Here is a 15,440-nt window from a genome sequence, read left to right on the forward strand (position 1 = left end):
GATGGGTTATTATTGCTGACTCAAAATACATTAATCTGATAAAAAAATTTGCTAATTTTTTAAAAAGTGGTACTTAAAATCAGCTTTATCAAAAAACTGCTACAGAGTCAATCTCAATTACACATTAAAAACATCATTATTCTAATTATTCAAAATAATTATTCTTGCCTATAAATTTTTCATTTTCACCAAAGAGGAAAGATTCTGGTAAATAAAGTGGAAACAACGGCAGCTATACTATTTAGCATTATTGCTTTAATTAATGTATTTGTGATGCTGGACACATTCTCGCTCTTAAAGGTGGGCACAGAGGCTTGAAGCTGTTTCAAAAGAAAAGTTATTTTTAAGCAGCACGATAACTGCACCTTGTCTGTTATTTCAGCATGAACATTTACTGAAAGGTCCTATTGTATAGAATAGATGGCGCTTTCTCGATGATTGTCGGGGTTATAAATATACTTATGATGATTATTCCTATTCAAAGGCAGCATTCTGGGTATCCTACCTGAATTAGCACTGAAATACCTTGCTTCTGAAATACCAACCTTGTTAAAGGGACATGCTTTGTTCACTGCAAGAGAGAGAGAGAGAGAGAGAGAGAGAGAGAGAGAGAGAGAGAGAGAGAGAGAGAGAGAGAGAGAGATATTTAATGTAATTTTCTGTCTGACATCTTGGTGTATCTATATATATACGCTTAACCTTTTAAGAGAAATTTTAAGAGCAGAGTTGATAGTAAATTGAAGTGCATCCAGCGATCTAGCATAATTCAAATGATTAGATATTTTACAATATAGAGAATCTAAAGAAAAAAAAAAACACTTGTTTTTAGAAGTACCTCAACAAAGTTTTAGGTTAACAAAACTCGGAAACTAAAGGAGTGTGATATGGTTGTTTTTCAGAAATTTTGTAGATTTTTTTTTTTTTTATATATGTCAGGTAAAGATAGCCTTCCAAAATAGCAAAGCTTTTGTGAAATCCTAATTATTCATAAATTTATTCCAAAAAATAATTTGCGTAACAAGAAACAGACAAGCGAATGGGATGGCTAAAAGACATAGCGGTCTTGAAGTATACCTGTATTTTAGTTTCTTCTAAATACAAAAGCATGTATGAATAGCTTGGTTTTAAACCAGACGAAAGAAACGCCGTGGATCATGTTTAAGCCTTGAAAGTACTTAATAATTCACAGCTAAAACTTTAATTTTCAATTTTTCCGCTTATACACAGCCACATACACATATATCAAGAATTTCATTATTAAAATGTTTATTTTCCAAACATCTGGCCATAATAAATTAAGTGCCTTTTCGCCTGCGTTATTTTGTTGTGGTTTAGTCATAATGATTTGATTTCAAAGGAGAAAAATAATACATAAAAGCCAATGCAACAGGTACAGAGAAGAGAGAGAGAGAGAGAGAGAGAGAGAGAGAGAGACTTCAGCTTTCGTTACAGCGTTCTATAGTGGAACGCGCTTCAGACTTAGTCCCCTACACGCAACCCTATCCCCCAACCTTGCATTTTTTTTGTCCCTCTTTTCTTTTTGTCTTCCAGTTTAATGGTAGATCGGAGTTGAAAACTTCAATGTGACTGGAATTCAGTCGCCTTTTTCTGATGTAATTTACAGTTACGTTCTATTGGCTGCAGAGCTTGAACAACACCGACAACAATCCGGGGGGTTGAGCATGTCTTGTTTTATTGTGCTTTATCTATCAACGTTTCCGACGGTTTGCTTCTGTGACGCATCTGGTCCGGCGCTCCTAAGGGTGCTTAGATGGACATTTTTTCTGATTTATTTTTTCTAAGACGCTGTGTAGTTGGGTGGTACTCCGAGGATTGTCTCTCGGCTTTTTATTATTATTTTTTTTATTTAATAAAATTAGTATATTTTTCGGATGAATTATCAAATAGTTAGGAATATATTTAGCACAGTACGGTAAATGGGACAATTTCTGCATATACAACATATGTGCAGTCACCTGATAAATCAGTGTCTGGAGATAGGCTGTAAGCTTCATGTATATAATTGTATGATCTATTAAACTGATTTTATTGACACTTTAATTCAAACAAACTCCCTTATACAATTTTATTCACACTTGATTTCGAATAAACTCCCTTATACAACTTTCACGGCGTTTGTTGTCGCATGATTTTTTTTTTATAAATAACAAAAAAAAAATACATCTTTTAATACTTCCTTAAAAGACACGTCATTAAGAAGTCTATATTTCTTAAGTCGATTACGTGCATAGGAAGCGAAACAGATTGAATTTAATTACTTCTGTAATTCCTTGCGCACAGATGCGCAGATGCCTCGAAACATTTATTATCATTGATATGTACGTATAGTACATGTATGTATGTATGTATGTATGTATGTATGTATGTATGTATGTATGTTTTATTTCATATTCTGGTGTCAGTATTCGCATTATTTTATTCTTATAATGTTGTTATTGTGTTTATCTTATATTTAAATGACTGAAACATACGTCACTTTATGTATGAACTTCATTTCAAAAAGGATTTCACCAAGAAGGGACGTAAGTACTTTTATGGCAATATCTCTCATCAAATCGCTGATTTTATTCCATGATGCTTTTCCCAGAGAACCGCTGTTGGAGGCGTCATATATTTTATTAATAAATTTAGTTCAAGAAAATTCTGCGCACTTGGAAGTAAAATGGGAAAGGAGCTCTTATATTGAAGGCCGCTTGTGGTATGTTATTAGTCATATTTTGTTCTTTGCTGTGTGTAGCATTCGCTCATAGAATTCTAAAAAGGTCGTCAATGACCTTTTTCATTGTGACGCCAGGCTGTATTATTAAATTGAGGTATTAAATTAGTGTCGGTAAAGAAGTTGGATGACTTTTAAATGCGTTATATTAGCATGAAGACAGTGCATGAATACTCTCTCTCTCTCTCTCTCTCTCTCTCTCTCTCTCTCTCTCTCTCTTTACATGTGTCCGTCTATCCATCCACCCACCCACATATTTACTGCTACGCTGCGTCCAGCGCGAAGACCTTGTCTGTGTATGTAAATCAGACCGGATTTAAATTTATCAAATTTTAGAAAGATTAAGCCAGAATTTCATTCATAAGTTTTGCGTTACAAACAAGGGAGCATATGTAAATCGCGCCGTATCCCTCTCCTGGACATCGCAGGGGAGTCATTACAAGAGCTTGTAAAACTGCTTACTCCTCATCGCTCCGAATTTCGACACTGGTTGTGTATCTTCGCTTCTCTCTCTCTCTCTCTCTCTCTCTCTCTCTCTCACCTAAATTATGGGACTTTATTGGAGATGTGTTCAAACAGATGGTGATGTCTTTCAAGAACTTTAAAAAGGATATCTACCGTCTGATGAGAAGTAAAATAGACGGTGCTTTGTGCTTTACAAGAAGATCGTATGAGAACTGAAAAGATTTTTACTGCTATCATAAAATTCATTTTTTAAAGATTGGGATACGTTAGATTTCTCGTAAAACTGGGATATTTTCTTCATTTTCGCTCTTTTCAAGAAATCTTTATCGACTTATAGCGGAGGAGTAACTCGGAAATAGATTATTGTTTATGGTGTGACAGAAATGTCTCGGAAGAACTTAAGTTTTTTTTTTTTTTAACAGGTAATGCTTTTGACTTTCGATTCATAAACCTTTTGGAACTATAATTCTGCAGTTATTGAGAAATTCTATTATTAATCTATCACGTATGTATGAAGATTTGCCTCCCCCCTTTTTTTTATTTGTTTACCTTTAGTCAATCTTGGCTCCTCTTCCAGAAAAATGGTAGATAGCTTTGAGTGGGTGTTCCTTGGTCTCAAAATCTTTAGGAATGACCCGTGAGAGGTCACGCTGATTTACAGAAAAATAAATAAATAAATAAAATGAAATAAAAACAGAAGAAAGATTCTTTTGAACACTGCACTTGCTGTTAAGCGTGAAAAGGTGAATTTTCAGGTTCGTTGTTTTTTTGTTTTTGTTTTTTTCTATTCTGAAGTTATACCTCTCAGAATAAGTACTTAATGAAAAAAAGTTTCATTGTTAAGTTTCCTGGCACTGCTCTTAGAATTTTGAAACAGCTTTGCGTGTAGATCATGGAAATATCTGATGTCACGACACATAGGCCACAACTTTTTTTTCTTTTTAATCGGAATTTGACGCGAAATATTGATAAAGCTTATGCCTGGGTAGCATTTGATTTTGAGGTCTGAATATAAATTTTTTTTTCCCACTTACAAATGTAAACGACGCCGCTGATTTTTTTCTCTTTCAGTATATTGTAATATATCCTTTTAATTCATTTTTAAAAAACAAGGTCTTTTTACTGTTTTTTTTTTTCACGATACGTTAACAGAAGATTCTGGTATTTTCTGTAATGCTATGAATGCTTTTATAAGCATTCAACTAATTATCTTTAATTATTTTGTAAGCAATTGATTAATTTTCTTTGAAATTATGAATGATTTTATAACTAATTATTCAATTTTCTTCAATGGTAAGAATGATTTTATTACTGATTCATTTATTTGATTTAATGTATTATGAATAATTTCATATCTAATGAATTCACGACAAGTTTTAATCCCAGAAGATAATTTGTCGCTTGTCTTGAAGATGTGAAAGGATAATTTATTGCCTGTACTTGCAAAATCCTCCTTAGATACCTTTTGTCTATTCAGGTGGCGCTCAGTATTCATGCACTCTTCCTCGGTGTTGATGTGTGTAATGAAACGCATAATTGAGCGTATGCATGGCTGAATATCGAAAAGCACCAAAGGTTGGACACGTGGAAATGCAAGTGAGTGTTGCATTTTTGTCCTTTTATCATTAGATTTTATTTACGTGTTACTTCGTTAATGTGCCGTTACAAATACTTAATACGTGTCCTTGATTTGACGACTGAAACTTATCTTCTCTCTGTAAAAGGAGAAAGATGCAAGAGAGAGAGCAGAGAGAGACGAGAGAGAGAGAGAGAGAGAGAGGAGAGAGAGAGAGAGAGAGAGGGGGGTGGGAGAGGTAGCCATAACTCCTACAGATTATTACAACCATTCATTCGAATATTGTACCAATTCAGTATGTAGAGGGTCCGACCCGTCGACCCTCGGCATAAGATTGTCTTTTTTTTCTGTATGGGTAATGTGCATGATGATTATGATTTATTGTTAAAAATAACAACAGTAATAATAACATTTTTTTGCTTGTCTTGGTTTATATTTATTACTTACAGACATGTTTTGCTTAAAAATGTAGGCTGATTTAGCTCATATTTAGATTTTGTAAGGTGTTTTAATTAATTGATTAGTTAATTAATTAATTAATTAATTAATTAATAATAATAATAATAATAATAATAATAATAATAATAATAATAATAATAATAATAATAATAATAATAATAATAATAATAATAATAATATTTAGGGAGGGAACCTACTCTGATGGCAGAGGCATTATATGCTATTATTATTATTATTATTATTATTATTATTATTATTATTATTATTATTATTATTATTATATCAATGATCCATAGAAAAACTCTTAATGATACCACTGCTGCTTCTAAGAGAACGTAACAGTGACATTCATTATGACCAAAATAATTATAGTATTAACGACAGCAACACAATTATCGAAACAAGTATTAATCTACCCCTGAAAGGCCACACCGCACTGTACCTGATACCCTTTGGAGGAAAGGAAGCGAGTTGGGACAACCCCTCCCCCGGAAAGAAGAAGACGTCGGTAAGCACTGAGTTCCTTTGTCAGAGGGTGGAGGATCTCTAGGGATCTGAGGGTGTCCCTCGCATCCCTTCTCTCCCAAATCAAGGTTGAACTCGACCTCACCTTACCCTTCTTTTCTTCTTTTCTCTCTCTCTCTCTTTTTCTGTCTGGATAGGAAAGCAGGTCAGTACTGGCTTTTGGGGAAGTGTCCTTTTCTTGGTTGTGGTTCGTCTTGGAAGGATGAGAGAATCTTAATGATTTTGCTTATTATGTAAACTACTTTATATTATTTTAGTTCATTTTATTATTTCGGAAATTTTTTCTTCGTTTTCTTGATTGTTCTATATTATTTCTTTTATTGATTTTGTTTTTGTTTTTGCTTTTATTAATTTTATTGCCTTATTACTTTTGTTATTGGAAGAATAACAAAATATCAACAATGTTGGAATTTATTTATGAAAATCTGTAATTTTGATACATTTCTATTTTTATTTTGTTTTGGTTTTTGTCTCGCTGTCGAGTTTATCTTTTGGTATTTTTTAATATTTTCATGCTTAATATATATTTATTTTCAAAATCATCCATTTCTTCCTCGGGAGGATTGGAAACCCTCAAGAGGATCGGGAACGCGGCGCAGAAGACGATGGATGCCTTTCTGTCATTATTTTTAGTTATGAGACCAACATGATTTGCTGACACGAAGACATTAGGGTGAAGCTAAGGGAAGACTTTCCCATTCTTCCGATTCTTCTTCATTACTCCAAGTGCTGAAAGTTACAGCGTTACAGAGAGCCTTCTGGCCAACGATCCGTCATCGGCGACTTGAATGCTTTCTTTACGCCGGCGAATATTTTTCTTCTCTTTATTATTTATGAAAGGTCTAGGTGTTTTACTTTCACATGATGATCGAGAGAGTTTTTTTCTTTGCCCGGGCCTCCATGGATTAGGAAATGTCTCTCGGGAAGAAATTAAAATTCATTTTTAGGCTTTCCTTATCATAAAATAATTTTTTTTTCTTTTAAAATATCATGAAAAATATTCTAGCATATTTGGATGCACAGCATTTAGGAATTCTGTCTAACGAGAAGCAACAAGTATTGATGATGTTATTACACGATGTTTGTTAATGTTGTCTTTATTTATAGAGGATAAATTTTGTCTTGATTTTAGTCATTTCAGCTTTCATAAAAGGCATAAATTTTCGCCTTTCATATAGTTGTTTTGGAACTCTAATATTACTCAGTATCATTTTTCCTGAAAAAAATTAAACAAAATTAGCAATGATTTCATATATATATATATATATATATATATATATATATATATTATATATATATATAATTGTATGTATCTATGTGTATAGAAGTCATTCATGTGAGGAAAAATTCTGCATCAGATTTGGTATCACAAATGAATTCCATCCTAAAATTATAAATCTTAGTAAAATTGCTAGTTCTAAGATGAGAAGTTAACTAGAAGTGACAACTAACCTTGTGAGAGGGGGAATCGGGGGAAGAGGCGCTAGAAAGGTCTCTGGCCAGGTTGATTTCAGTTGGTAAAGAAAAGTCTTATTTATCCTTAGGTGCCGCGGCGGCAAGACGTTAGCACCCATGTGCTGGTGTCAGTGCCCAGGTGGTGGTATTCTGGTATGTTATGGTGAGTTCCGTCGTTGGCACTGTAGGGAAAAAGGGGGTGGGGTCTCAGGGCAGTTCTGGTCGAAGGGGGAGGAGGGGTGGGGGTGATTGGGGCAGTAGTGTTGTTGTGGTGTTGGTGGGCGTCCTCGTGGTGTGACGGGGTAGGAGAGTGAGAGGGAGAGAGAGAGTGAGGGAAAGAGAGAGAGAGAGCTCGAAACAGAGAGGGATCGTATGTGTGTGTGCGTGTGAGAGAGAGAGAGCGCGAGGGAGAGAGAGAGAGAGAGTGAGGGGCGGGCGTGTCTTGGAGAGCATCTGGCAGGTCAGGAGCGCCGCCCCCTTGGCTGGCTGGGTGGCTGGTGGAGGCTGGCCGAAGTGACGTCACGGTGCCCGCGCAGGGGCCAGCCATATCGCGCCGGACACTGTGGCGCGACTGGCAGCAGCAGCCGCCGCCACCTCCACGCTCGCACACCCAACTCGCTCATTTTCATATTCGATTTGTGCCGCGTGTGTTTAAACTGGTCCCGCGCCCCCATCACTCAGACCACGGTGGCCAGTCTTCAACACCGCCCGGATCCGCTCTCTCTTTCTCTCTCCCACGTGGTGGTGACCCTCCAACAACATCAACAACAACAACAACAACAAACCCTCTCCAACGCTCCTCCAGCACTAGTACTACTACTACTACTACTACCACTACTACTACTCTCCTCCTCCGCCGCTGGTGGTGCTACTGCCCCCAAGTAGTGGTAGCAGCAGCAGCAGCTCCTCCGTCAGTAGCGGAGCGGCCTCGATCTCCTCCTCCTCCTCCTCCGCCTGTGGTGGTCTCCGCGCGGGTTGGAGAGCAGTGGCCGACGGGTCCCTTCCACGGTCTGGCGGGTGAGTGTGACCAGTGTCCGAGCAAAACCGCACACACACCCAATCACCCCCGCTCACCGCCGATCCAGCCCCCACCCCCCCACAAAATCCACCCCCACAGACCCCCCACCCCACTTACGGTCTTAATCATAACAGCATCAATAAATGACCTTCATTATGTAGCATTTGCGGGACGGTAACCCGTTGGGTCATCCCAAGAAAACTGGTGGAGGTCGTTCGTTCGTCCCGGTCTGAGCTTCGGCCCATCGGCGTACCGGAGAGGAAAGCCCGCGGGCGCCCTCCGAGCGACTCGACGCCGGTGTGTGTGTGTGTGTCTGTGTGTGTGTGTGTGTGTGACCCATATTTGAAGGGAGGGACGACCTGTTGACAATTCTCCCTCTCCCTCTCTCACACACACTCTCTCTCTCTTTCTCTCCCCCTCCCTCTCCCTCTGCTCTCTTTCTCTCTTCACCCTCACTACTCCTAATGAGCATTATGTTCTCCTATCGAAAATTGCAAAAGCTTCTTCGACTCCCAAAAGTTTCCGACTGATGCTGCCGAGAGGGAGAGATGGATGATGACCTGTGTCGCCCCACCTGAAAGAAGGGACCGTCCCTCTCTGCCGACCGCACTTCTTAAGTCTACGGCAAATTAAACATCACATGAAAGTTTTATATTTAAACAAGAAAAAAAATTCTAGTGCTTTGGTCAAAGTGGTAAAGCTGTCAACTGGTAATATTACACTTGGATATTGAACAGATATTATTTTTAACGAAATATAGATATTTAGAAATTAACATCTAGAGATTAGGAAAAAAATTTTCGATATTCATGACCTTATAGACAATAAATGGTAGCTTCCAAAATTTCCATTTTCCAATGTGAAACTTCCCAATTAAATTTTTCATTAAAACTTGTCAGAAAGTCTTGTTCAAGTTTTTCTTGCAACCCAATTATAAACTATAACAAAAAGATAATTCGTGTAACCTCTCACTCCCGCCCCACCCCCCTACTCCCCCCCTGCCCTTACTCCCCCCTACTCCGTACTAGCGGCCCCCCCCTCAAAAAAATGGTAATGATGAAAAAAAAAAAAGTAGTTTCTTCATACTTCCCACAAATACCGTAAAAATGGTGTCAAACATCGATGTCAGTCCGAATTCTCATGAAAAGACGTGAACGGAATGAAAACAGCTGCTCTTTGTACTTTGGACGCCATAAAGATTCGCTCACTTCATTCACTTTGCAACAAATTCATAATTAGAGAACTCTCGTATTATCGGGAAAACTGAGCAAAGTTTGAAGGGTCATTCAGCCGGGATATAGCATAAAGATTTAGAAACTTGTCCGCTCTCTTAAGGAGGGGAAAGAAAAAAATGGTTCATTTTGGAAGATGATTAAACTTTGATTTATCTTATTAGACGAAGACTGAACAAGTTCTTCTTCCCCGGACGGTGATGATGATGATGATGAGGAGGAGGAGGAGGAGGAGAATGATGATGGTGGTGGTGGTGGTGGGGGGTGATTAGGGGTGGAGTAAAAGGGAGGGGAGGGGGTCAGTGGTGATGGTGGTTGGAGGGAGGGCTGATTGATACTGAACCTCCTTCCTCACGGCATCGTTGCTTTTATTTTTTTTTTCCTGGATTAACTTATATCATATCTGATCCAGCACCGTACATGATTAGTTTATTAGGGTTAAGTGTTAACTGATTAAGAAAATTAAGGCACTCTGCTTAACGACTGTAGTTCTTATAACAATTTTTATTTTGTTTTCTGGAATGTTACTTATTAATAGTAATTAATTTTTTGTTACGTGATTTTGAATGGGTACTTATTTTTTTCTCAAGAAATAAGATTCCTTATGAGGATGTACTTCACAGAAAGTTTTTTTTTAGTATTATACCATTATTGTAGTATTTAATCACATACATAATTAATTAGATGGTAAGGTGGGATGAGTGGTAAGAAGCAAAAATCAAATCTTACGTAGTTTGTACAAGCTAATGCCCACAAGATACATAAACACAATATATATATATATATATATATATATATATATATATATATATATATATATATATATATATATATTTATATTGTATGTACTTATGCACGTGTGAATAAGGTAGATATTACGTCGAAGGTTTGACTGCACAGTAACCAGGTATATTTAATGGAACAAACAGTTTAATTTTTTAGTTGTTATACTAAAATTTGTTGGTGTTAATACATAAACGCGCAAATAAAAGCAGTATGCAATGCACATACAACAAGCACTCGCATTCTCTATAATGAATCACGAAAGCCAAAACATTTTCTATCTTGATGACACCTTCTTGAGAACCAATGAACGGGTATTTAGAAATTAGATATTCTGGCAGGATTTAGTTGTTTGGTATTCATATTATATATTTACTTACTGATAACACTATTTTTACAAAATAGATAGGGCATTCACAATCAGGAAATACTTATCCTTTTGAATTTTTATTGGTCACGTCTTCAGATATTTAATTTATACATACATACATACATACATACATACATACATACATACATACATACATACATACATACATACATACATACATACATACATACACACACAAATACGTTTGCGTGTTTATTGTGAGAAAAGAATCTGCCAGAATATATTTTAGAGCATTTTGTTCATATATTTTTATATACAAAATTGTGAAGCCAGAACTCTTCATGATTAAAGAATGTTATGAATTCTTTATGAAATTTTTCTCCCTTCCAAAATTATTTCTATATCAAAATTAATGGCAAAATTATATCTTGGCTGGTTTCCTATCTCTCGCATTGTTAAATTATTATTAACAGAGAATTATCCGAATTTGTTCTTGTATTTTCAAAAGCAAAAATATTTGGAAGAATCGATTTGGGTTGTATAATTAAAAACTCCAAATTTGATATTTATGATAGTAGAATATCTACATAATTCTGCAAGAATAAAACTGTATAAGTTCTTTTGCTATTTTAATTCTAACTGAAGAAAGGACTTGAATTTTTACTTAAAATGTATGGTATATTGAGTCTCTATTCATTTACACAATATTATTCCTTACCAGAGCTCAGATAGAAAAGTACTTCAGAATTTTGGAAGATGACAATTAATATTCTAATAAGAAACTAGTATCAATAATTAAAAGATATTTACCATAAGGAATTAATATTATTGAAATAAATAACTTACAACTGCGCCAACCACAGAAAACTCAGTTGCGAGATTCAGCGCCGCTGTACACATTTGGTACTATGCCCGCGTCCTCCGCCTTCCTCCCAAAGTTTGTTTTCCTGTGTAGGGGCCCATTTTCATACGTTGTTAAAAAATCGAAATTATATCTTGGTCAAAAACATTAAATGAGCTGATCTTATATTGAGTGAGACATAAATATACAGATGTATGTTAGTATATTCAACCTAGGATGATTTATTTGGTAATAATCGTGGGCATTAATATGACGAACTTGACACTTACACGAATGAAAAATTAGTTTTTAATTATAATTTTTTTCATAGTTATGATTTTTTTTTTTGGTCGTTTGAGCAGGGATGATGCTAACCGCTATGTTTTTTCAGTAATTGTTAAATGTATTAACCTTCAATGTAATCAAGGAAACTAAAAGATTCAAATTTTTATAAAGGAATTTTGTTGCAAGAATCTTATTCGTCAGTTTACCGTTAAGATCCGACGCCGTCTTGAATTTTTTTCGTATCCAATTTCAATAATTAAATGGTTACAAGAAATTTCTTAATTACCAAGGTAACTGCTAATGACTATATTGGTGTAAATAATTCACTACTTAACAGCAGCTAAAAACTCTATTGCTGATGGCCCTGTTAGGTACAATTGTACAATACACTTCCACTCAAATTGTTTACGATTGCATTGCGTTGCAACTTACTACCTTATGTGGAACCAGATAGAAGTACCTCTCACGAAGATGACTCATACCACATCAAACAGAAATGTTCCTATTCCCGGAGCTATACTGCCGACGTTAGCGGCCTCCTGATCTGCTGTGGAAGGATGCATTGTGGCTTTGAGGAAACAGAAATTAATGAGGGGCTTTTTAGCCACTTCAGGGATCTTTTCCTATGCTTTGGATAGAGGCTTTGTCGATTTCGATTTATGCAAATGTTAATCTATTCATGGGTATTCATTGACAATGTCTTGCTGTCTTATTATATAGCAGGGGTTATGCGCAAAATTTCGCAAGGTATGTTGTCATTGTAACGTGAAGGTATTTATTGCCGATTCCTGTCATAAGACTTTCTTGGCTGGAGCTGTATATCTTAAGAATATTTTGATTTCTCTTATTTGTCGTTAATTCTCTCATAGCTGTTTGAATTTGTTCTTACTAGGAATACTAGCATCTCTCATTTTCACTGATGTTTCAATATAGCTGCTTAGTAGGCAGTGGCAATTAAGAAAGTTCAGCCCACATTTCTAAGAAAATGCTGCAACTTTTATGTTTTCTTTGGAGAGTTATTTCAACAGTGGATGTTAGAACTGCCGCACTTGAGGACTTGGGACCAAGTCAGGTGATTCGTCAGGAGAGCGGCGCCGTTGATTCTTGTTGGCGTTGCTGCTCCATAGCGTTCTCAATCGCTCAAGAATTTTGCCGTCTTTATCTGAAGTAAGGTTTCCGCTTATCGCATTCTCGAGAATCCCAATTTCTGGGCATCTTTGGGTATGTCCGATGGTCTGCTGAAGTAATAGTGGCATAGTTCCCGCTGTCGCAAAGCTGCGTAGAATTTTTGGGGTCATCGGGGAATTAGATTTTATAGGGATTTTTGTAACTTTCTAAGATATAGGATAAATCACTCAAGATTTTTCTCACAACTTCTTAAGATGTAAAGTAGTCGGCATTGTTTTTATATTTACTTTGAGGAAAAAATGTTCAGCTTTATTTTCCCTTGTATTGTTTTTTTTTTATGCAACCCATGTTCAGTTTTTTTATTTTTTTTGAATTACAATTATTGACTTGTTTTGTAAAGGTTCGGAAACCATTCCTGGAAAAAATGAGCACCGCACTCTTTGTCTCATTTCTTTATAGGATTATTTTCGAAATATGTTTTGCCAACTATGAGGTTTCTTCAGTTTGAAATATATATATTTTTAATACGCTACCTCACTTTTCGTATTGTACTCTTGGCTGATATTCTAAGTAAAATTATTGGAGATATCCGGCGGTCATTGTAGCATGTACATATTGAATTTCTTGTACTCAAAATTTTTTCGTGTTAGGAAAGAGCTGAGTATTTCAAATGTGTCCATTTCAGTTTCTGCAAAGTAGCATTTGAGTTTTAACTAGTCTAAATGAATTAACATTTACTTTTAATGAAAGGGTTTAGTGTCAGTTTCTCCAGATAGTAGAGTTCTCTAAATGGCTTGTGAAACCCCTGTCAAAAATATTTCTATCTTAATGTGAGAATTTATTTTTTTCTGCGAACAGTTTTTCTTGAGGAAGTGTTGGTTGTGCATAATGAACTGTATAGTTTCTTTCTTTCCGGGATCAAAAAAATATAAAAAAAAAAATTTCATGTAAGGCCGTTCATTCTTTGCTAGTTAGCATTACTTACTATTTGTGGCTATCACAATTCTTTTAAGCACGCCATTTTTTTTTTCCACCTGTGAGTCAGAGTTCAAAGTAGGCTACTCCTGGTTAGGCCTCCAAACTTTACATTTGTGGATCATTTCCGCAAACGTTATCATTGTTGTCGCATTGTGACAGCCGAAGCAATGTGGCTAAAGAAATGAGCTTGTGTTGACGATCGTTCAGTTCGAAAATTCTCCTGAGGGAATTTTAGGGCAAAGCATTTTATCTGTGTTCTTTCAAATTTCAGTGGCTTTTAACAGACTTGGCCGTAAGTCTCTTAGCCGGACTTCAAACATTGGATTTGTGGACTTGTTTTTTTTTTTTTTTTTTTGCCGGGTTTTGGTATTCCGTTGTTAGGTATTCCGGTGTATTGTTTTTGTTGTTGTTGACGGAACTACGCGGACCCATTTCCATTGTCCATGTGGCGTGCCACATTACTGTGCATTGTCTCCCACGTTATTTTGGTCATGCGATGCATACCGAAATCACTCTTCGGGCTGACCTGGGTTTTAAAAAGGGCAGGTGAAAATATTTGTTTTCAATTTTCGGTGTTTTTAAAGCTTTGCGAAGCTGTAGACCTTCAAGTATTACCTGAGCATGGTTGACCGTAATGTTTGATTTGAATGGTCTCCTGCCTTAGCGTAATAGAACTCCTTTCATTACTCTCTCTCCATAGGACCGTTACAAAAAATAGATAAATAAATAAATAAATTTTTTAAAAGATGTGAAGTGTCATATCGGACAGGTTTTTAAAAGTATCTCAAAATTAGTTATGAATGTATGGAAACTCAGAAAGTCTCAATTTTAGATGACGTAAGAGTTTCTACTTACCTAGCCTTACGAAGGCCTTTACGAATACTTGTATATTCCTAATGCTTTGATGACTTCAAAATAAAAATTATTCGCACGTACATGCTTACAAAAGAGTAAGTAGGATCAATGTATATGATTGCATAATCATAATTTTTTTTCTTTATTACTAAATTGTGGACAGGTAAAACGTGCTATCAGGAAAGATGACGATGTAGGTTTGAACTGTTTAAACGATTAATCGAGTGTCATATTTATAAACATGAAGATGTTAGACTCTTCATATGTCATAAGTAATATTTCTACTTGTTCGTCATAGATAAGTTAACTATTCCATAGCTATTCACTGGAAGTCATCATTTCCAATCATTCTTAGAATTTTTTTTTTTTGCACTATTCAATAAAATAGTTATAATTTTATTTTTCTTCTGAAAGGGTTATTGTTTTTCGAGGATATCTTTGCTAACTCTTTACAAAAGGAATGTAATGTCTTGAGGTCTCAATTCGATTGACCATCACTTTCTTTAGGTTCGGTGTCTGCAGTCATGGTTAATATTGCTTATGTTCGCGATGCGTATTTAGTTCAGGGCGAGAGCTACGAAACTTGCGGAAGATATTACCGGAAGAAAACATGAACACGGCAAGCGTAAGCACAAGAACATGCTGCCCATTAATATAAGCGGAAAAGAATGTGATCTGTGAATATATATATCAGTTATTTATTAATGAACTTTGCCTGGATTTTTTTTATAACGGCAGAGAGCAATATTATGGTGTTATATAGGTGTTTGTA

At 36.0% G+C, this 15,440-nt stretch overlaps 1 protein-coding gene across 4 annotated transcripts in view; it reads left to right on the plus strand.

Annotated features, from left to right (window-relative positions):
- LOC135206918 (POU domain, class 6, transcription factor 2-like) overlaps positions 1–15,440 on the plus strand; it is a 978,430-nt gene that overhangs the window by 205,089 nt on the left and 757,901 nt on the right. For 2 of the 4 annotated variants that reach the window (XM_064238416.1, XM_064238439.1), the window contains exon 1: positions 7,488–8,234. The exons of 1 other annotated variant lie outside the window; for it this stretch is intronic. The gene's annotated coding sequence lies outside the window, so the exon portion shown is untranslated. Of the gene's footprint in view, positions 1–7,487; positions 8,235–15,440 lie in introns of those variants that run through there. One more of the 4 variants, XM_064238458.1, reaches the window with a different exon arrangement.

This window comes from Macrobrachium nipponense, chromosome 11, assembly GCF_015104395.2.
Source record: "Macrobrachium nipponense isolate FS-2020 chromosome 11, ASM1510439v2, whole genome shotgun sequence".
NCBI classification, from domain to species: Eukaryota; Metazoa; Arthropoda; class Malacostraca; order Decapoda; family Palaemonidae; genus Macrobrachium; species Macrobrachium nipponense.